Consider the following 21,885-nt stretch of genomic DNA (forward strand, 5'->3'; position numbering starts at 1 on the left):
ACCACTAGATGACAGGGTACTAAAATTATCTGTATCATTTCTTCTTTGACAATGAACTTTTTAATTATTCTTTCTCTTGTATATCCTTTGTCTTGTGTAATCCAATAGAAAATATGTATACACTTTTGTGGAAAAGATATCATTTCTGATTATTTGTCTTTAACAATTTACTTATTATGTAATTTCTAACTTCTCATAATATCAGAAACACCTTCTAAAACTTTTCACTGTAATTTTCATTCAAGGAAACAGAACATTAATTGAGCAGCTATCGTGTGTTAGGAGAACCTATCCTTGGGAATTCATAATCAAAAGAAGAACATGAGGTAAAAATAATATCAATTAAAAAGGTAAAATTGTGCTATGAGCAGGTTGTAAAAGCAGTGCAGAAGATGGGAACATAATCCTTTGATGTGATACAATGAGAATGCACTTTACCTCTGTGGTTTTTCTCTTTCCCCCCAATAAAAATATAACCCCTGTTTAATCATGATTAAAACATCAGGTAAATCCCAAATGAGAGCTATTTTACAAAATACCTGCCCAGCATTTCTCAAAACTGCCAAGATGATCAAACACAATGAATGTCTGAGCAACTGTCACAGCCAAGTTGATATGAGAATGCAACATAGGAGTAGCAGAAAAGAAGAATCTGAGATAATCTTTGGGTTGACTTTTTAAAGAAAAATGTAAGCTATGCTGACTAACAGGAAAGGAATACAAGGTATTTCAGGCTAAGGCAAAAGAATTAGCAATGCTCTAGATATATGGAAAAACACAGCATGTTCATGGGACTTAAAACAGTTTCCCATGGCTAAAGAAAAGGTCCCATATGGCTATGATAAAATATAATGCTGAAATGTTATACAGGGGCCAGATGATAGCCGTCTGTGTTGGGCTATGAGATATCAATTATTTTTCTGAATTCCATGGAGAAATTTAACTTGGAAACCCCAGGGGACCCACACATACAGATTTCGTTTATTTCTATGAAGAATGCATCAGGTATGTGGAGGAGATTAAAGACAAAGTGACCAATAGGGAGGCTATTGATATAATTCAGGTAAAAGAAAATGTGACCTCAATTCTATCAATGGCTTGAGGTAAGGGGGAGACCGGCAGATACTTTCTCAAATCAGTAGCAGTATTTTTTGAGCAGCTGGTTTTAAAAGAAAATAAGAGAGGATAATCTTGGGCATTTTTCAGGCATAACTGACTGGGTTGAGGAAGCTGCTATTAACTGAGATAAGGAGTGAAGGAGAAACTAAAAGTTTGGCGACAATAAACTGATATATTCTATTTTAGAATGTAGTATGGTGTCATCAAACTAGTGACAAGTTTGAAGGTAACCATATGTGACTTCTGGTTATAAAATTTACTAGTTCTGAAATCTTGGGAATGTTCTAAACTGCACATTTTGCATCTGTAAAATGGAAAGGCTATCACTACAGAGTATTCATGAGGCTAAGAAATAATACATGCTTAATGTCAACTCAGTGTTTTCCATATCAGAAGCAAGCAATAAATAGTCATGGTATAGTTTGACTGAGTCCCCACCCAAATCTCATCTTGAATTGTAGCTCCCATAATCCCCACGTGTCATGGGAGGGACCTGGTGGGAGGTAATTGAATCATGGTGGTGTATTATTCCCGTGCTGTTCTTGTCATAGTGAATACATCTCATGACATCTGATGGTTTTACTAATATAAAGCACAGTTCCCCTGCACATGCTCTCTCACCTGCTTCCATGTAAGATGTGCCTTTGCTCCTCCTTTGCCTTCCACCATGATTGTGAGGCCTCACCAGTCTTGTGGAACTGTGAATCCATTAAACCTTTTTTTTTTTAATAAATTACTCATGTTGGGTATGTCTTTATTAGCAGCCTGAGAACAGACTAATACAAGTAGTAAATATCATTTTCATTTTATCATTATTCAGATATGTTAAATTAGCCATATCAGCAAGACATGTAGGCGAGTCAAAGTTCAAGAGTCAGTGAACTATAAAAATTATCAGTGTGAGTCACTAAAATTAAAGCCATGGGAGTAAATGTAACTTTAGGAGATTATCCTATCTCTTAAGACCTTTTAACCCTAAGAATTCTCAGCAAACTTTAGGTAAATCCTGCCCCTAATCCTGTCTTATCTCAATTCAGGTTTTATTGCTCTCTTTTCAGTGTAATTGCCTGTATATAGTATGTGAAGAGGTGAAAGTAGTTTAGGAACTTCAAGTGAAGATTAAGGTAAACTAGTTTTCCCAGTAGCTTATCTGACATTCTCACAATTCCACTATCATTCTGCCATAATGTCTCTTTAGTGCCTGTAGCTTAATCCAGTGAGCAGTTTTTCCAGTCTTTTACTTACTTGAATTCTTAAAAGCAGTTACTACTGCTAACTAGATTCTTTTTGTAAATACTCTTTTATCTTCCCTTCTGAGACAACCAACAATCAGAGTTTTCCATTATCCCTTCTTCTCTCTCCTCAGTTTTCATGGCAGGATCAATACAAGCATCAAAATGTAGAATTTATTAAGGCTTACTCCTAAACTCTCTACATATTTCATTGTACAGGAGTTTAAAATTCGTATCTCCGGTAGGAACTGTCTATTCACTATCTCCATTTAGATAGCCCCATCACACATGAAATGTGGTCAGACAGTTCCTATTCTTGGCCCAAGCTGGAAAATCCAAGTTATGTTTCTTCTAATCTCCATATTGTATATACCAATATTTCCTAATGCTCTTTGCCTCCTATCTCTGAAATCCAAATAATTCTTCCTAAATCTACTTAATTCCCCTTAATTTAAAAAAATGCTTGAAATATATAAATTTAAGAACTTAGAAAGTTTGTATATATTCCACTTTCAGGTTATCCAATTATTAATATGTTACATTACATTGTCACAGTCAATGAACCAATAATGATACATTATCATTAACTGAAGTCTATGCTTTGTTCAAATTGCCTTTTTTTGCCTTTTTAGTTTCAAGGTAACATATTGTGTTTAGTCTCCTTAGATCCCTCTTAGCTGTGCTAGTTGCTGAGAATTTCCTTGCTTTCGATGACCTTGACAATTCTGAGGAGTACTGCTCCAGCATTTTGGAGAATATTTCTCAGTTGGGACTTGTCTGATGTTTCAATTACGTTTATTCAGGGATTATGTGATGTTTCCTTTGGGCAAGGGGGATGCTCAGAGGCAAAATATCAGTCTCATCCCATCATATCAAGGGCACATATTAATAACAAAACTTATCAATGTTTATGTCAACCATGGTCACCTGGTTAAATTAGTGTTTGTTTCATTTTTACACTGTAGAATTATTCTTTTTCTTTCTCCTCTTTCATATCGTGCTGTTTGGAAGGAAGTTGCCATGTGCAGCCTACACGTAAAGAGTGAAGAGTAATGCTCCCACTTGTTTAGGGTAGAGCCTTCATATACGTTGTTTGGAATTCTTCTGCATGTGAAATTTGTCTCTTCTTGTCCATTTTCTTATTTAATTGTTTATTAAATCACTATAGATTCAAGGGTATTTATTTTATAATTTGGCCTCTATGTACTATTATATTAATGCTGTTGTTTAAATTATCCCAGCTTTGGTCACTGGAGCTCTTTCTGTTGGCTACTGTGTCCTTTTGACATAACCCATCATTGTCTTTTCTTTGAGAACTTCTTACTCTGTCATTAAAAGATGTTCCAGGCCAGGCGCAGTGACTAACACCTGTAGTCCCAGCACTTTGGGAGGCTGAGGCGGATGATCATCTGAGTTCGGGAGTTTGAGATCAGCCTGGCCAACATGGTGAAACCCTGTCTTTACTAAAATTGCAAAAATTAGCCAGCCATTGTGACAGGCACCTCTAATCTCAACTACTAGGGAGGCTGAGGCAGGAGAACCACTTGAACCTGGGAGGCGGAGGTTTCAGTGAGCTGAGATCACCCCACTGCATTCCAGCCTGGGTGACAGAGTGAGACCCTGTCTCAAAAAAAAAAAAAAAAAAAAAAAGATGTTCCAGGCCTATCTTATATATTTCTTGACACAGTTGGTTAACAATCCAAATTTCCCTGTTTCTTTTTATTGGAGAATGGTGTTAGAAATCAACATCTGGGTCTAAGGGTGTTTTTTGCTACTGTAATGTCATAGCTTCTAGGCCCTCTCAGTGAACAGAGCAAGGCAATATATGTGTTTATACTACCTCGTGTGTGTACTTCTATCTGTAAATGTTTCTACATGTACCATGGCTCATTATAATCTTAGCATGAGTTCTAATTGGAGTATCCATCTCTAATCCATTACCATGTGGATAATTCAAGCCTTCTCCTCTTTCTTACCTATAAATTCTCACTGCAATAGTGTGTAACCTGGCTCCCATCAGCTATGATCCATTTATTCAATTGTTCAACCCCTAGATGCAGGTATAGCAGCATAAGAATTGTCAGCTCCTGCCTGTAATCCCAGCACTTTGGGAGGCCGAGGTGGGTGGATCACTAGGTCAGGAGATCGAGACCACGGTGAAACCCCGTCTCTACTAAAAATACAAAAAATTAGCCGGGCGTGGTGGCAGGCGCCTGTAGTCTCAGCTACTCTGGAGGCTGAGACAGGAGAATGGCATGAACCCGGGAGGCGGAGCTTGCAGTGAGCCAAGATCGCGCCACTGCACTCCAGCCTGGGAGACAGAGTGAGAGTCTGTCTCAAAAAAAAAAAAAAAAGAATTGTCAGCTCCTGCCCCTGGGATTAAACTTTATCAACTAGAGTACAGTGATTGTGTATGGTTTCCCCCCTTTAGTTTTACAGACTCACTAATTTGTAAAGTTTTAGTTTAGCACACCTCCATCCATTCACCTCACCAGTAAGATTTTGTACATTTGTAGTAAAGTTAGATTCCTTTTTTTGCAGTTTGCATCCTATTCTGGGAACCCCTAACCAGTTAAATAACTTTAAGAAATTGTATACATTAAGACACTCTGTGTTATAAAGTTATATGGATTTTGAAAAAAATACATAGTATCATGTATCCACCCTTACGATATTATATGGAAAATTTTACCACCCTAAAATCTCCCCTATGCTTCAACTATTCAATTCCTCTGAATCTCTGCAGCCACTGTTTTATTTGCAATCTCTATGATTTTGCCTTTTCCAGAATGTCATATAAATGGAAATGTAGAATATATTATCTTTTCAGACTGGCTTCTTTCACTTACCAATATATGTTTAAACTTTATCCATATCTTCACATCACTTGATATCACATTTCTTTTTATCATTGAATAATATTTCATTATACAAATATAGCACAATTTATTTATCCATCCGCCTACTGAAGGACATCTTGGTTGCTTTTTCAAGTTGTTTTTCACCTTGTAACCCAAGTATCTTTTCAGGATGAAAATCCCGTGCAGTCATGACCACTCCTATATCATCCCACTATTGTGACTATAAATATCTGTTCTCTGTTCTTAGATTCCAGGCTCCAAATTATTATAGTAATTTTTTTAACTTAAATGTCTGTATTTCTCTGCTCTTACAAGATTATTTGCTCCTTATGAGTAGTTACAATATAAATTTTATACCTTAACAATTTTTTTCTTAAATTAATCCAAATTCATTTAGAAATGTGAAGCACCATTTCTGTTTAGATCTATTAGCACAAAGTAAAAGCAAGCAAACTAAAAACACACTGAGTCCAAATATGTTTATATGGGATTATCTTTGTGGCTATTTTATGAGACTATGTTGTTCCTCCTTATAATGATTACATAACTTATTTTCTGCAGTTCTTATGTTAAAATTTTAAATATTTGACCCCCCTAAAACTGCATTTGGTGAAGAGAAAATAGGAATTGAGGAGGAGTTAAAGATGATTTTTTAATCTGTAAAATTTAACATGGCATCATATTACATCCTAAAACCAGATGGAAAAATTGAATGAGAGCTGGATTTTTTTGACATCACCTCATTGTGTATCTTTAGAACATGAAAATAGTAGCTTTAACTAAACTATTCTTAAACTATATTTTCCCCAGAGAATATAAACACTTTTCAGGCTGCTTATTATATTTGATGATTATAATTCCATCAGTTTGACTAATTAAATTTTAGTTAAATTGAGATAATGTTTTGGTCTTTGTGATAAAAATAAATTTAAGTAGCAAATACTTTCTCTCGCTTCTTTTGAAAATCTAAACTTAGATCAACTACAAAGAATTATTGCAAAATTATTTTATTGTAATGTTTAGATCAAATGCTTCTGAGTAAATAAGTGGCTTTAATGCCACGTTTTGCAATACTTGTTAAGTATTGATAAAATAAATTCATTTCCTCATGGAGAATTCTTTGTACATGTTCATGTCAAATTACAATTTTCTATAAATCTTACATCACAGAAAATATTTATAGTTTCTCTGGAATATATTTTTTTTCTAAATCTCTGTGACTTATATAAAAGATTACTAAAATCAGATGAGAGACACCTGAGGATTTCAAGAATAAGCAAGGATAAAATTGTGATAATTTCATCACTAGTTAAAAATCTAGCCTGGGTCATCACTATAATTTACTGTTTTCCCAAAGTGTTATTAAAGTACCATTTTGAGTGCTCTTTATAATTAGAATTCATTAGTGATTCCAAATATACATATATTGGTCACTAACAAGTCAAATGATTATCTTGGTAGAATTAATAAAAATGAATAATATTATTTGCTATGAAATCTATTATAACGTTGTAGAGTGAAGAAAGCATTTTTAAATGGGAAACTTAAGCAGCCATAATTTTGATATTTTAAAATGTCTTGTTCAATTTCTCATAAATGGAAGTTCCAAGGAAATTGTACTACAGACAACTTATGGGCAGACAAGAGAGGGTTTGGACAAATAGATATTTCACTGAAGAGGATTCTTACAAGTGTAATGATTTAGCTAAGTGAAAAAAAAAAAATAGTTAAATTCCCAGATTTAAGGAGACTAGGAATTTGTAAGTATAAAACATGAATCTGGAAATAATTCCAAGGAGACCTGAAAAGATAATTCCAGAAGGTCAAATGTCATAGATAATATTTGGGGAAATATACATAAAGCCTTAAGACTTCCATACAGTGAAGTTCTTGGCCTTACCCTGCATTCATTATCATTTATGGCCATTTATTATTTCACTCTTGTAAGACAGTACATGCTAGATAAAAGATTTTAGAAAAATCAGAAAATACTCTTATTTGGTAAATGAACTTGAAACAGCAAGCAAAATATAAGATACTTAGTTCAATGATAAGGAAAACTAAAAAAAAAATGCTATCTAAGTCAGATAGAAAGTGTCATCTAGAGGTCAGACATTAAGTCAGGAAACGATAATTCAGTCAACACAAGCTGATCTGGACCACAACATAATCTTAAGTAAAGCTGGAAAATTATAGCTGTCTGCTCTTGGCTACTTTTATACTATCCTATGGAAAGCTAGAGTAGAATCTTATACCTGAGAAGAACTGAGAACAGTTGGTTAAGCGAGGCAAGTACAGGGAGGCTGAGTGAAGATGGACCATGTTAACAGAAATGTTTCTGTATATTTAGGCTATGACATGCAGACTTACAGACAGATATATGCCTAAAACTTACGTGATTCATTGTCTGTGGAAGTAAAAACTCTATAGCCAAAACAAAATAAATTACTGAAATATATTTTCCTTTAAAAAATAATGGAAGTATTTAAATTCCTTGTAGGTTTTTTATATTTCACTGTCATACACATTTCTGTTAAGGGTGAAGCATGGCCAATAAATAAATAAATAAATAAATAAATAAATAAATAAGGGATCAGGACCTTTGTGGGAATCTTCTAAAATTGGATACATCTGGTGTGTTTTTTGTGAAGCTGATAGCAATTTTCATCTAATGAGTGGATCTCTTACACATCCCATGATCATCAAAGAAGGAGATTTTATGTGGGAAAGTCTTCTGAGAACAAAGCAGAAAAAACACTGATAAGAATTACTGAACATCAAACTGTGGCTCACTGCACTGATTCCAATGTAAGCAATATTTCTTTTCAGTTATTCTCATCCCTAGGGCCATAATTAGTTAGAGAGAAAAACACTTTAATGATACTATATTTAATTGTCACTGGAATACTTCCAATGACAATTTTTTAAAATTTTGTAATTGATAAAATCTGCCAATAATTTTTTACATGCTTTCTTATGAAATTCCTGTACATTATGTAAAAATATAGTTAAAATATATTTGATCAAACCATATTATAAAATATGGATTGTAATTACAGTTAATACTCTTCTTCTATCTTATAAATATTAAACATTTTTTACCTACTGTTAACTAAAAATAGAATCACATGCTAACTGCCAAACCAATTTGTCTTAGCTGTATGTATTTTAACTTTCATTGAATGCATAGGGAAAATTTGATAGTGAGATGAGAATTTAGTGGAGTTGTCTCTTATTGCTTTAGCAATGATTATTAATATTTCCCCAAAGCAAAACAGCACATTTGTATATGTTTAACTAATAATACCACGCATTTTATACTTCATAAATAGCACAATTTTTAAAAAATTACATCATTGCTCATTAAATGAGAAAGACTAGTGTCTTCTTTTTATAACTTATATAAGTGGATATATTAATTACATCCTCATCATTGGATGTTAACCTTTCATAAAATATTATTATTTAATCTTTTCTAAGTATTCAGTTATTTTTTCCAAATGTTTTTCATAATATACCTCTAAAGGTTTTGCTATGTTTACATAAATTGAAGAAAATGAAGTTGTACTATTTCTAAGAAAAGGCATGCCTGATTTCACTAATTAATTTGACATCGAGATAAACTTTGCTAAAAAGAAAACACACACTTTCATAAATTGAACAAATGAAATCTGAATGTCATTGTCGTTGACTAACATATTAAAGTCAATGAAGTTGTATTTAAAATATTGTATTGCCAAAGATGTATTGAAATTAACACTGTGCTTCATTTTTTCTACCTTTTTCTTAGTATATGCATTCAAAAGAGGTACATCTAAGTGAAAAGAAAAACAGGTATAAGTAATAGACATTTGAGAAGTCTTGGTAAAGCAATTTGCATGCTTTTCAGAAATTGTAAAAATAAATGCCTCTAAATGACTGAATAAAACATAGTTTGCATGTTGGTTCAGTTGTTTTTAACAAATTTATATCAACATTTAGTAAGTTCTCAAGTGATAGATTTTTTAAAATAATTTTTGCTGATAATTTCCATGTGATTTTGAACATATAAGTGAGAAAGAATTTAAATAACTGTGTGACATTGATTTAGCAAAACACTCTCTTTGTGAATGACGTTTGCTCTGAGAATACCAGTCATAAAAGGATCACTGAAGCAAATGCAACAATATTCCAACAGTAGGATTCAGTAACCATCAATGAGGGCATATATATATGCACATTACATATATAAACTTATTTATTTTTGTAAATATATAATATTTATATATAAATATATACATGTACGTATATGAATACTCAAAATATACTATATGTAGTATAGACATATATGTAGTATATACATATGAATTTGTATACACACATACAGTCAGGGAGAGGGTTTTGTAAAGTAATTTTCTGTTTATCAAAAACAGTTATCAAAAGCATTTCCCTGTCATTCATAACTTAAAATGAGATTCTTAGCAGCTTCAGAATATTCTGAATATCAATAATATCTTATTGATATATATATATATAATCTATTAAATAATTTTTTAAGGGCAGACATTTAGAAAATTCCAATTTTTGAAATATTATAAGCCATATCATATTATTTCATTAAGGTAGAAATAATCATGTGGCATCAAAATATATTAATATATTTTATATATATATCCTGAAACTTATATTCACAATAATGGTACTATATATTTCTATCACTAGAATGTGTGCATTTATTTTACCTACTCTTTGCCAATTAGATACATAAATTGTTATTTTTTAATTTATCTTTCTTTGATAATTACTGAGGTTAAATATGCTTTCCAATTCTCTGTATTTTACTTTTTTGTTGAACTGTATCTTAATTCTTTCAAAAGATCGTATTCATTAGGCTTGAGAATTGATTATTTCCATCTTTTATCAAACCAGTAATCATTTGAATTGCATGAAAAACAACTCTGGCCATAAATATCCAAAATGTCTAATATTATATAGGATAAGGTATATTTTTGTTGTGTATCTTTAAAGGTAGATTTTTAATGGTAAAAAAGAGACACTAATGCACATATTTAAATTTATTTGACAACAGTTTAAAAACCCATCCTAATGAAAATTTAAATGCGTATGCATAAATATAAAGGTTCTAAGAGGTTTTTTTCCTGAGTGTTCCTATGTCACTAGCGAATTAGGGGGTAGATAAATAATTTATTCCTCTAGAATTGCCTAGTAATACTCTAAATGTCTAATAATCCAAAAGGCAAAGATGTGCAGGACTAAATCCATTTGCACTAATTTTAGTACAAGATTATAAATATACCTAATTAAGAGAAGGAAATAACCAGAAAATATGACAAATTAAATCTAGTTGCTTAGTTTCATTTGACCTTTTTTATACTCACAAAATGTTAGGTTATATGGTATTATGTCATTCGCTGTCTTGATGGGTCAACATCCTCTCCCAGAACTTGTCTTAAATATTAATTCTTGGATGATCATTGACCCACCAAGGATTATATTAAAATGTGTAGCCGAAAGATTACTGGAAGCTGCAATTTTTTTTTTCCAGATTACTTTGTCTCTTTCGCCGGAATCAAGCCATGAATGATGTTCGTTCCCTTAAAAAACTTTCTTCTGATTTTAGTGAAATCAGTTTGTGTCTTCTCCAAAATTTGTGATGTGGCCACTCCAAAATTTGTTTGTGTCCCCTCCAAAATTTGTATGTTGAAGCCCTAACCCCCAGTGGGATGGTATTTTAGGAGACTGAATCTTTAGGGGTAATTAGGTTTTAGATGAGGTCATGAGGGGAGAAACCTGATAATAGAATTACTATCCTTATAAGAAAAGAGAGACTGGAAGTCTCTCTTACTGTCATGTATGGATACAGTTAGAAGCCATCAGTCTGAAAATCAAGAAGAGGGCACTTAGCAGGAATCGACCAGCACCTTGATCTTGGACTTCCCGGCCTCCATAACTCTGTGGAATAAACGTCTGTTGTTAAACCACCAAATCTCTGGTATTTTAGTATAACAGCCTGAAATGACGAAAACAACATCTTACACTTAGTCACTAGTGTTTTACCTAAGTAACAGCAGGTATAGCTGGCAGGGTCTTCATGCTTTTGATTCTAACTTACATGCGTATTTCATTGACAATTAAACAAGCATTATTTAACTAGTCACTTAGGCATTCCTAAGGAATTTAAAGCACAATAAAAAGAACATTTAAAATATATTGGAAATTCTTTTCAAACTGATTAATGCTTTAAATTAGTTACATTGCTTCAGATTGAATTAGCATAATTTTTACATTTTTTTGCTGCAAATATTATAGATATGAAAGTGTGGTTGAAATTTATCTATTATATCTAAAAAGATATCCATTTTCAGGAAGTTATTTTAAAGATTTTCACATACATAAATTACAAAAATGCAAAAATCTTAAGTAGAATAAAATTACATGTTTAAAATGCAAAGTAATTCAATAAATTCTGGTAAACATTTAATGGAAATTACTAAATTGGTTAAGGTAACATGTGTAACATATATTACTAGAAATGTGCAATATGTTATTCTTGATTATAGTTCTTTTTCAAGATTGAAAATCATGACAATGATTAAGAATGTAAATGTGGAATAATATCTAGTAGCGTGTGCATATCTTCAGTGTTCCATTCCTACTCTTGTCTAGTTTTCTATTTTATTTCTTATAGTTAAATTTGTGAGAAAGCTATGTATATGGAATTAATTGTGTAGTTTATGGATACCATTAAGTAAAATGACCTTTCAATAAATAAGCTAAGATTACAGATTTGGGTCAATGGTTATCCCAAATCTACAATCTTGACTTTCTTTACACAAAATTTTGAACAACAGAGGAAACTGGTAATAGAAAAATATGAATTATAAACTGTTTTACTGAGAGACTCATATTTATGTCAGTGAATGAAATTTACATGTTGTCTGAGGTATCTTCTAAAGGAGAAAAACACTCAAGGCCAAACAGCTTCTTTGCTCTATGACAGATTATGTAATATACTGTTAAGGAAAAAAATATATACATTACTATATGTGTTCTTTATGCGTAATTTTATTTTATTAGTGACATTTGTGCAGTTTTACAACTAGACATACAGAGAGTACACCAGAGAATTAGTTTCAGATTTATAGACAAAATTTATTTCACTGGTGAGTCATTGTGTTTTCAGGAGAGATGACGCTTAATGAGAACACATATGTTTATGCTAAATAACCTGTAACGCCAACTGAGGTGGCACAGTCACCTCAACATTAGGAAGATTGATTTTGCCTCAGTGTATCACTTTGCAACAGAAGTACCCTTCAGATAAGTTGAAAAAGTTATCAAGCATGTAGTTTAAATGAGCAGTGACGATTCCAAGAGAGGCAGGAGAATTGTAGCTCGCCACTGTAAAAGCATTTCGTCTCCCAAAAAAGACAAGCAGTAATCTTTCAAAATAAAGTTGACTACATATTTTGGCTACTGTTTTCACTTTTCTTAATCTTTTGCTTGTTTAATAACATTTGCAAAGAAAAATATACCTCTTTTATTTTAAGCATAAGATACATTACCAAATAGCATTATATTACGTTAGGTACTAATTGGAAGGAGTACTTAATTATCATTTTTAGGATAATGATAATATATTCAAGAAATTCTGGGGCTTCCTCAGGTGCATTTGTTTCGAAACTAGCATTGTGCATTATGTTAATTACAACGCGGCTTTTCCGTAGTCTCTTTTGACAAGCGTATTGATTCACAAACTTTATTCATCAAACACTTCTCAACTCTTCAGCTTTATATTTTTTAAACTAGTCAATCCCTTTGTTTGATCAATTTGTCTTCTGTTTCATGTCTTTGTTTAATTCTCCTCAAGTTCTATCTAAATAAATTAGATATAATATTAACATTTTCCTTTTTTCCTGAATGAATTCAGGTAATAAATCTATAGTTAGATATTTTAGCAAGTGTAATGAGATGTTTCAGAAAAAACAAATTACACATAAGAAAAATTTACAGGCATAACACCTTGTAAGTGTTGAGGCAAATTTCTCAAAAATAGATTCTTCTTACTGTAGATATTGCATGTAGGAAATCTTTCTTTCCTCGAAGATTTCCAGTAAATTTTCTTCCTAAATATATTTTTAGAGATTCAAAGGCAAATGAAAAGCAAGCACAACAGCAAGGGAGAGAGAAATATGGAGAGGAGAGAAAAGAGAAGAGGAAGATGAGAGGAGAAAACTGTGTTCTTCTGATGGAGCCTCAGAAGTCACATACAGTCACTTCTACCTCATTCTATTCCAGGAAAGCAAACAACAAAGGCTGGCCCAGAATCAAATAGAGGTAAGTTAAACTGCCAAACCTCATCAAAGAGAACTAGCTAAATAATTATAGTACATATACAAGCTGCAATTCTATATAGCTATTAGAAAATGAGACTTGCCTACAAAAAGTATTGTTATTAAGTGAAAAATAAAGGAGCAGAAGAGTTTATATAATATGCTAGTAAGGCAAAAAAAAAAGAATACTTACCTGAAAAAAATGTTGGAAGGAAGCTAGTAATTGTGGGTGGCCTTGGCTATGTGGAGTTGTTGGGTAGATGGAGAATGAGAGAAATCATTTTTTAAAAAATGATTTTGTTTACATGTTTTGCATTTTAATTTTTAATTCATTCTGTATCCAAAATTATTTTGTATAAATATATTATGCCAACCTGAGAAATAATTATATTAATCAGTTCCTTATGCATGGAACTTGTCTTGTACTCTGCCCTTCAACATTTTGAAGGTAGGGATAACACAGTAGCATATACACCATCCTTCAGAAAGCATCAGAATGCATTACAGTGTATGAATGCCAATAAGAACAAAAGATAAACCTAACACTTGACAGGTAGGTTATTTCTCATATTCCTCTTTCATGATTTTGAAGCAGAAGCAAATCTATTCTTTTAAAATGTGGAGTGTGCAATAATTTAAACAGAGTAAGGTATAAATTGAGACAATCATTTTAAAACTCGAGTTTGGAAGACATTTTGTTATGACAGCAAATATACCTGAGGGGATACCATTTTTCCATTTGTGTACTGTTTAGACCATAATTATCTCACAAAGTTCATGCAAAGGTTATAGTGAACCACAATGTTTATAGGGAATTAAAGATCTATTCCACATATTTTTGGAATGGAATATTTTCTATCAATAAATATTTTGTGTATCAAAATTTTATTTGCATATTACTGCATCAGCCTGTCTTTGGAAATTTTATTTAGCATGATATACAAATTTCATGCATTTCTTATTTTACAGAGCAAGGGTAGCAATTTAAAATATTTCTCATATCACTAAAATGACATTTAAATTGTTAACTGAGATACAACTCAGTTATTTTAATTATGTATTAATTGGACTCTTTTTACTTTTAAAATCAAGTATTCAATTTCTCAAAATGATTTTAAGATATGCACACTATCTGAATATGTAATGTGTGGTATTGTTACTCCATGTTTAATATTATTGTTTAAGATATGACGTACTCTGCAATTCTACAAGATTTCAGTGTAGGATTTGATGGTTCTTTAGTATAAATCATATTTACATTTGACACTAACCAAGATGTACGATGGACAAATACAATGTTACGGTTATACAAAAGATTATACAGTGATAAAATACTATGCCAAATATTTTAAATGCTGCAAAATATATATTGGGAAAGAAGGATGAACTTGTGTCTTCTCCATTTTGTACTGGAAGGCAAGTTAGAGGTTCTGTGTGGTATAGAGAATGTAATATTGGACAGCAATAAGAATATATATGGTATAGACATTTCTGCTACTGAAAGTAAATTCCACCTAGGAGAATCAAGATTACTGATCTCAGTTTCCTTGTTTCATCTACAAATGAAAGTGTTACACAAAAATGTCACCAAAGTAGCTTTTAATTTTATTTTTATATGGCTAGATAAGGATTCAAAATAAAAACGATAAATAAATTAAGACAGAATGAAATAATATGGCATCAGTGCTAATAGAAATCTTATTTATAATAAGACATCCAGTGAATGGCAGAAGTTTTTCATGTAGAGTTTACTGTTCACTGTCCTTCATTCATGATGTACTGATTTTCAATTGATTGTTAGAGATAATCCCTATGTACACATGTGCTTATACATATTTCCAAAATTAACTGATATATGTACATGTCAATCAAAATATTTGAGTAACTGTGTGATATGGCTTGGCTGTATGTCCCCATCAAAATCTCACCTCGAATTGGAATCTCCATGTGTTGAGGGAGGGACCCGTAATCCTAAGGGAGGGAGGTGATTGGATCATGGGGGCAGTTTCCCCCATGCTTTTCTCAGGATAATGAGTGAGTTCTCACAAGATCTGATGGTTTCGTAAGTGTTCGACAGTTCCTTCTTCACACACTGTCCCTTGCCTGCCGCCATGTAAGATGTGCCTGCTTCCCTTTCACCATAATTGTATGTTTCCTGAGACCTCTTCAGCCATGCGGATGTGTGAGTCAATTAGACCTCTTTTCTTCATAAATTGCCCAGTCTCAGGTGTTTCTTTATAGCAGAGTGAAACAAACTAATACATAATAGATATTTCCATTGTCCTTTTAACAGCTTTTCTTTCATGTAAATTTTTCTTTAAGCAAAAATTGATGGAAAACACTCTTTACCGTCTCATTAGATTCAACAGAAAATATACTATACTATAGAGTATAAAAGGTTGAAGTGAAGACTGTTGAAAACAAGAGTAAATACATTATATACTATATTTTTGAAAAATTAACCAGAGAAAAAGAATCTACCCAATTCATCTTCTATCCCCTGAAATGATAGTGAGTGTATTAACTTGTCTGTAGATTTCTACAAGGTAATTTGAAATTTCATTTTAATTTGGGGAAAGACTTAGCAATGTAGAAAAAAGAAAGCTAGTTGAAAACAGAATTATTGATTGGGTTTGAGAATTGATTTAGGAGATAGGAAGGTTAGAGAAAAATTTTCAGTGATCAATAATAAATTAAGGGCAATTAGCAAAGGAAGAAGGCTAGAGAAAGAGGCAACATAATATCACATCAGGGAGATTTAATTACTGAGCCTAAAGCAAAACTGCTACTTAGTTAAGAATTCTTGTTAGTAATGAAACTAATTTATCCTTTTTGACCCATTTTCCAGAAAGCCTCTTGATCCAACCTGAATACTAAATCAGGCAATTAGGGCTCAGAAATAAAAAATTAAAGGATTTGAATCAACCCAAATATAAATCAAACAAAAATGAAAGGATTCCCAACCCTGTGTTTTACTCTCTACAAATGAAACAGGCTAACCATGGTATTCAACTGGGCAACATTTCCAGTGTTCTATTTCATAGAATATTCTGTTCACATATTCTAATCCTTTTATGCCTCCAAAATATCCCCTTTGGATTCAGTCAACCTATATGTTCATCATTTATTTGTTGCATTTTATTATGTGATGGAGATTGTTTTAAATACTGGTGATAAAGCAATGAGTAAACATAAACAATCCCTACCTGCTGGAAGCAAATTGTATTCTTGGGAGGATAACATAAATTAACAAAAGAAATCAGGAAAATGTATGCTATTTTGCACTGTGATAAGTACTGAAGAAAAAAAAAGCAGACAAGCATAATTGCGAGCATGGCAGGTATTGCAATTTTGTATAGGGCAATCGGAGAAGGCCTCTTTTAGGAAGTGGTGTTTAACTAGAGACCTGAGAAAGGCGCATGAGTGAGTTGTGAAGATATCTTGGGGAGACTGTTTCAGGCCAGACAGCAGCAAGTGGCAGGAAGTTGGAGAATGTACATGTGCTTGAAACAGATATTTACAAAGTAATTTGAACTTAAATTGTAGGAAAGACTTAGCTGAATGGAAATGAAGTAAGCTAGATGAAAACAGAAATTATTGATTGCATTTGAGGAATTAATGTGGGACATCGGACATTTAGGGTGCATTGTGTTTTTGAAGAATAGGGAGGAGGACAGTGCGGCTGGAGCCTGTTGGCCAGTAGGGGCAGTAGCAGAAGATGAATTGGATAGCTCATCAGCTTTATTGAGTGCCAACTGAAAAGGAACAAGAGTGGAAGCTATTGCAATAACCCACATAAGAAATGACAATGGCTTGGGGCAGAGTGGTAAACCTGGAGATAGGGAAAAGTGATTCGAGTCTGGATATATTTTTAAGGCACAGCCAAGAGAATTTTCTGCAATATTAGGTGTAAGAAATGGGAGAAATAAGTGAGTCAAAGATGACATCAAGTTTTTAATCTAAGCATCTTACAAAGATGTCTGGCATCCACCAAGATAAGGAAAATTGCTAGGAAAGTGAGTTTTTGAAGGAAGGTGAGGAGTTTGATTTTGGGTGTGTTAACTTCAGAAAGTCTATTAAATATCCAAATGGAGATTTCAAGTAAGCAATTGGGATATATGTATATGGAGTTCAGGAGAAAATGACACAGTTGGAGACAGAAATTTGGGACCATCAGTCTTTAGATTTCTAAAAATGGGTTTGGGTGTGATCACCTAGGGAGTAAAAGGAGATGAAAAACTCATATATTTTCATTTTAATGACTGAGCTGTGGACCACTCTGATGTGCAGAAGCCAGGAAGATGAGAAGACACCAACAAAGAAACTGCTAAAAAGGGGCTAGCAGGTCAAATCTTAGAATCTGTTTTTTTTTAGAGGGTAACTGGTTTCTGAGTTTGAAGCTGAGTTTTTCATGTTTTTTTTTTCTCTGTGTCAATGTCATGTTGATATAAATGATATCTTAATTACTAATCCACTCTTGATTTTATATGGAGCCCACAAAAATAAGCATTCTGTTTTTTTCCAAACTGCAAATGGTTATTTTACAGAAAAGCCTGAAAAAATAACCTTAAATAAATTTCCTCAGGATGTAAGAAAGAAAGAGTTTGCACAGATAATTTATTGGTTCTGGATAATCTAGGGAAGCTCTGATTTCAAATATTGTGTTGTCCCTATAAGCTGTCAACATTTCACCAGGACCGGGTGCAGTGACTCACACCTGTAATCACAGCACTTTGCGAGGTACAGGTGGGAGGATCACTTGAGCCCAGGAGTTCAAGTGACAACTCAATGTAGCCTTGGCAACATATGGAAACCTTGTCTTTACAAAAATTTAAAAATTAGCTAGGTGTGATGGTGCTCACCTGTGGTCCCAGCTACTCAGGAGGCTGAGGTGGGAGGCTTGTCTGAGCGGAAGGTTGAGGTTGCAGTGATCTGTGATCATGCCACTGCACTCCAACCTGGGTGACCCTGTCTCAAAACAAAGAACAAGCAAACAAAAACCATTTCACAGAAATTTCAATATGAAGGTTTCAAAAATGCATTTTCCAAATTTCCTTTCACACCCAGAAATGACATCAAAGTCTCTTTCAATGTTCAGGGCATTGGTGAAATATACATAAATTTGTGTTTCTATATATATGACTAATATATTATCAGAATGTATCATTTTACATGGAATAAATGTTCAAATAAATTTGACTGTTTCAGTAAGATTAAATATTCTATGTTTAGTTTACTCTCTCACTCTCTATCACACACACACACACACACACACACTATGCAGATTAGGTTGAGGAAAATTTAACTTTATTGGGGAAATGAAATAGTCAAAAATGTATTTGCTTTACTTTTAAAATAAATCCCCAATCTTTTGAAAGATCTATCAGGTAGCCTTTGAGTTTTTTTCTCATTTGATGATTATGTAGAAAATAATTAACATTTTCACAATATATTTTTCAAAAAAAAAAAACAGAATGTAGTAACATAAAGTATTTAATTTTCTTAAAAATCACCACCCTGCCCCATAATTACATTAATGCATTTTCCCATGGCTGCAAATTATTTACACGCTACAAAACAACAAAGTAAATGTTTCTATCTTCTACATAATTGGAAATAAGTGCATTATGCACATGTCAAACTGCATGTACATGATTAATTTTAATAATAATTTAGTACTTATTATAAAAAGACCAAATACTAAGTATCATGTTTTATAAGATGAGTAAACTAGGAAGAACTTTACAAAGCAACTAATGTTTATATTTTCACAGTTTTATGAATGAAAAAACAGAGGCCAGCATGGATAAAGTTTAGAGCCCAATTTGACATAATAGACACAGGTTCTAGATGTCTAGCCATTATTCATTTCATTTTATCAGTGACTTAAAATTCAATCATATTTGAATCCTTAATTATTATGTTTGCATGCAAAACAACTTTAAGTTGCCTTCCAAAATAAAAGTCTTGATTATATAAAAGATACATTTGTATTTAATACACTTTTAAAATTTTAGAGCGATTTTAGATTTTTTTTTAATTGTAACAATAGTACTGGATTCCAGTATACCTTTCACCCAATTCTCCTCAATGTCTGTATTTTCTATTATCATGACATATTTGTCAAAACTGGTCAAATAACAGTTTACATTATTATAAACTAAACTCCATATTGTTTGGATTTCATTTGTTTTCTGACTGTGCCAGGATCCAATCCAGAATACACCATGGCATTTAACCATTGTCTCTTCATTTTTCATGACCTGCACAGTTTTGAAGATTACAAGTACTCTTCTCTATCACATCATTTTCAAGGGAATATATGCAACAAATAAATATGATTAATCACTCATGATGTTTAAATTGTTCACTTGGTTAAAATAGTTCCACTCTAAAATTACTTTTCTCTCCCTTTGTACACTTTATTAGTTGAAAACGTGCCACTAAGTCCTGCTCCTCCTTCCGGAGAGTAAAGCAGTAATTATTTAACATCCTCTTATATATTTAATAATTTATTATATAAATGTGTTCTCATGCATATTTATTTTACACTTTGAATTATAATCCCAAGATACTTGACTTACTTTTTGTCTCTAATTGTCCCCACTGTGGCCACTAGGAGTCATTTCAGGTTGGCTTCTGTGCCTCATTGATGTGCCTCAATCCTTTCATGTTTTGAGTGCTTCCTTGCTTTCTGGTACTACAAGATGCAACAGTGTCATTTTATATTCTCCTGTCCCACTATAGAATCAGACCTTTGTGCAAAAAGCCCTGATTCCCTTTATTTGAGAATGCAATTTAGAAACTCCTATCAAAGTTCAGAGTATGCTCATTAAGACGGAGGTGCCACTTGTGAACTGAGCTAGCAAATCTACATATGTATACTCACCCATGTTTACATGCACACATAGATACACATATATAGATATTATTATTCCCATATCTATGTATCTGTGTTCCTATTAAGCTATAGATGAGCTCATACTGATGTTTCTAATTCTACCAGTGCCACACAGTTCTTTCTAGTCTACCCAAGTATTTGTCACTGCTAAGGTAAGTTCTGTGAGTCACTAACGTCTCTAAACCATCTCCAGTGGAATAGGGCAGCCATTCTTGTTTATTCATCATATTTTAGTGGCTATACTTTGCTCTGATTTATATGAGTAGTTAGTTTCTATGACAAAAACATTTATTAAGCATCTAAAAGTACTGATCCACCAATAGCACGTTATCAAAATGTGTTACTAGCCAATTGGATGCATTATTAGAAAATTAAAATCACCTATACTAAGAGATCAAGCTTGTATGACAGCTAATTTTACTTTCTGAAAATAGTTAAGCATTAGTATATTCATGTATGGATGTTTAGTCATGGGCAATTATCAGATGACGTGAAGCATTTGAATGTATACCAGCCATTTTCAAAACATTTGAGAATAGTATTTTTTCCATTGTATTTTCTCCATTTGTAATATTGAGAGAAAAAATTTGCTTAAAAATTATTTTATAAGTTTCACAGAAAATGAAATTGACAATGAAAGAGAAGATATTGGCACAGTACATGGTGAATGGACAGAACATAATACATTTTTATTGCAAACTATCAATTCTAGTTAATGATAACTACTATTTAATAGAAAGTACTGCACATTCTCCCTATAATTCATATGGCAGACATTTTATTTCAAATGCTACCTTGCCTCACACATACTTTATCTCATCATTAGAAGAAGGTATAACTGTTATACAAAAATATAAAATTGCTTTTATTGAGATGCATATGGACCATTTTCCACTCCAAATTGATTTGCTTTTTGGCCACATAGTTTGGCATAAAGGAATAACAAAAAGTAATGTGTATATATTTTTTGGATTGTGTGCTGCAGAAGATCATGGCAGGAACTTGATGTTAATAATTTTATAGTTCTGAGAATAGACAAAAGACGAAAATTGCAGACATGTCTAACTTACAGAGCCAAGTGTTATTTTGCAGGATTGTCTCATTCTGCCTATATATAGGTTCTTCGTGGGGATTCCAGCATGACATTCTTTTATTCATTTATATATCATTCTATATATCATTTATATAATTCTAGCCATATTAATCTTTAATAGTATCCTGATTTTACTGAAAATAAGTCAATGTGACTGGAGAACTTACACATTGGGCGTTGAACTCAGTTAACACATATGAAATTAAATAATATTAGTTCTTATTTATTAAGTTGAGAGTTCAATTAGATCTTCAGGACAGGCTTATGCTATGAGACCTTAAATTGAGATCATTCTGACTTTCCATAACTGTTTTTCCTTGTACAGAATCTAAGGTGGATCTGTAAT

The 21,885-nt window shown here is 32.6% G+C and overlaps 1 long non-coding RNA gene across 1 annotated transcript in view; it reads left to right on the top strand.

Moving 5' to 3' along the window:
- Window positions 1-21,885, top strand: part of LOC129489624 (uncharacterized) — a 44,496-nt gene that overhangs the window by 21,896 nt on the left and 715 nt on the right. The window contains exons 2-3 of the long non-coding RNA XR_008660049.2: window positions 246-326; window positions 13,355-13,549. This is a non-coding gene — a long non-coding RNA (uncharacterized lncRNA). The remainder of the gene's footprint in view (window positions 1-245; window positions 327-13,354; window positions 13,550-21,885) is intronic.

This window comes from Symphalangus syndactylus, chromosome 1 (genome assembly GCF_028878055.3).
Source record: "Symphalangus syndactylus isolate Jambi chromosome 1, NHGRI_mSymSyn1-v2.1_pri, whole genome shotgun sequence".
Lineage (NCBI taxonomy): Eukaryota > Metazoa > Chordata > Mammalia > Primates > Hylobatidae > Symphalangus > Symphalangus syndactylus.